At 42.4% G+C, this 2809-nt stretch overlaps 1 non-coding gene across 1 annotated transcript; it reads right to left on the bottom strand.

Annotated features, from left to right (window-relative positions):
- Window positions 1-2328: 2328 nt before the first annotated feature.
- Window positions 2329-2410, bottom strand: TRNAS-AGA. Its single transcript has one exon. It is a non-coding gene; the product is annotated as a tRNA-Ser (tRNA).
- Between the last annotated feature and the right edge of the window lie 399 nt (window positions 2411-2809).

The raw sequence follows: 2809 nt of genomic DNA, 5'->3' as shown, positions 1-2809 counted from the left end.
AATATGTTACCATCACATAGCGTTTTCCAATGCAAAATGAGTCTACAAGACAATAAATGAGCATGTGTATGTTACTACACATATGACACTTCCCACTATAAGGGTAGTAACATAGAGTAGTAACGTATGCATGTTACTACTCTAAGTTACTCCCCACTATGACCAGCCTAAGTCCAATGCTCCGAGTTGGCATAAAAAATCTATTCTAGATCTGCTTCATTTTTTAGTGTGGCCCAACCAAACAAATCATCGTCTCTCTATACTTTTTAGGGTATGTTTGAAATCCCTCCAACTCCACGCGCAAGCGCCTCAAGTGTAGAGTCCACTGTTACTAGAAGTTAAGCTAGGGCGCGGTGCAATTTAGAGGAGTTGTAGAAGTTGGGAAATAGCATCACCTCGGCCTTCTCAATTTCATGGAGTTGGCGCAAATTACCCTCAACTCTCAACGATTGGTGAAAACTGATGGTTCATAACACTATTGAAATCTATGATCTGCTGCTACCAGAATATTGAAAGTCTAGCCAGCCTCACCACACCTCGTTGCATTGCCAACCCAACCCAGCTTGACATCGAGCCCTCTTGCCAACCTTGCTGACGGGGTGAAGGACAATGGTGGCTTCGTGACCACATCCCCACCTTGATTACGCTCACAGTCAGGTCGTCAGATATGATGCCTTCATCTTGCCTCGGTACACGACATGGATGCTATGCTTTCTAACCAAAGGAGGTCCAGACGTTCATGGAGTATTCTTTGGCGGAGCTTCTCGTGGCAACGGATGTCTTTGCAGCTGCGAGCAACATTCTTTCTTCGTCCTCGTATACTAAGAAGATGGGCATCAACCTGTAGTGGAGCCCCTCCACCTGCACTTTGTCATCATCCGCGGTGTTGGATTCGCCCCACTAGAGCGATAACACCTGTCCTCCGATCCCCAATGCACTAGTGCCGAGCATGCTGCTATAGCTATGGCCTAACTCCTATTTTTGTATCTCCTTCATTGTTGAGCAATAGGTTGTGCTCTCTTGTGGAACAGATTCATGATGAAGAAGGCAACAAATTCGATGTTGGAGTAAAAGCGATTCGGACAACATCTTCAACTGTATACACACCCTAGCCTAGCCATGAATTAGGCTTAAGTCGGCCATTCTAGGATGGCGTGATAGGCGCTCGTGAAGCTGACTACCGCAAAGATGAGGTTCTCCTTGTGGAATTTTTTTTGTCACTAAAGACAACCACCAGGGAGATCTGACCCAGAGGCTTGGCCTTCATCCTTAAAATCACTCCATGAAACTACTTGTGGCTCACACTCAATTTGGATTTGGAGATGCCCATCTGCTTCAGCATGCTAGCATACAAAATGTTGATTGCACTGCCTCCATCCATCAACTTGTTTGAAACTTCGCAACGGCAGGAAGTTGAACCCTGCTGATGCATTGATTGGGGCCGACCCAAGCTTTATCGATGGGTGCCTTCCGACGGCGACAAGACGAGTATGAGTAGGGAGAGAGAGAAGTGACGGCGCTAGGGTCCCACCTCCCCATGTTGGCTCGGTTGCCAACACAGGAGTGGCGTGTTTTTTGTGTGCAAATTTGATGTGCAAAAGGCAGTTTATGTACGAACTCTCTCCGACACTTTTTTGCGGCACCGAATTGTCTGTGCTAAGAAAAAAATGATGGATTGATCTGCAGCATGGAACAACTATCATATTTCAAACTTTTGGAGCGTAGCACCGTTCTTTTTCATGGCGTGGATTGGTATAATTTTTGTGACATAGTGGAACAACTTTGACAAGTTGCATGATCGTTTTTTTTTCAAATGGGACATTATTTTTGTGACATTCCTAACTTACTGTCTTATGCCATAAGATGTTAAATACAATTTTATTGATAAAGACGTGAAGTTAGGAGAAAACAGATCATGTTTTTTAGGAAATAAAAAACTCTGAAGAAATAAAGAGGTACAAAAAAAGTCCCGCTCTCATGGAAGACCCCGCGATGGGAAGTCTACATAGTTTTTGGCCCCGAAAGAGAAGATTTTTCCTTTTGCGGATGGCCCAAAAAGAGAAGATGGTATACTCTGCATTGCTTCTAGCACTTCATTTTTGGGTGTGAATTACCTATAATTTTTGTGACCTAGTGTAACAACTTTGACAAGTTGCATGAACATTATCCCCAAATGGAACATTAATTTTGAGATATTCCTACCTTATTGTCTTATGCCATAAGATGTTAAATAAAAATTTAAAATTATCTTGACTGAAAAAAAATAACTAGAAGATGGTTTTACTGTGCAAAAAATAACATTTCTAGCCGAATATAGTGAAAAAAGTGCGTGGTCGGCAGGATTCGAACCTGCGCGGGCAAAGCCCACATGATTTCTAGTCATGCCCGATAACCACTCCGGCACGACCACTTTGATGCTAAAATTTGGACTTAAGTCTTCTTAAGTAAGGTGGAACGAATACAAAAGGTATAGGGCTTCAGTTGCTTCTTCGTTGATTGTATTATGCTAATATACGTAAGACGAATTCTTAATCTTCTTTCTGGTTGTTGTAACTAAAAGTCGCCGCTCTATATCATTTGTTGCGTGCCACTTACATGGTTCCAGCGATAGCTTCCACGCTTCTGCATGACACTTACATCTTGCGTTTCCTAGTACTAGTAAGTGTGCACGTGCAACGCACGTCTATTTGAACTAATAAGTATGCACGTGCAACATGCGCCTATTTGGATTAACACAGTATACTAAACTTAATACAAGATAATTTATTCATAAATTTGAAAATTCCCTATAAAATACACAATATCTTAC

Source organism: Triticum dicoccoides, chromosome 6B (assembly GCF_002162155.2).
Source record: "Triticum dicoccoides isolate Atlit2015 ecotype Zavitan chromosome 6B, WEW_v2.0, whole genome shotgun sequence".
Classification (NCBI taxonomy): Eukaryota; Viridiplantae; Streptophyta; class Magnoliopsida; order Poales; family Poaceae; genus Triticum; species Triticum dicoccoides.
Note: the sequence above shows the minus strand (reverse complement) of the source record. Positions and strands in the feature narration are given on the sequence as shown.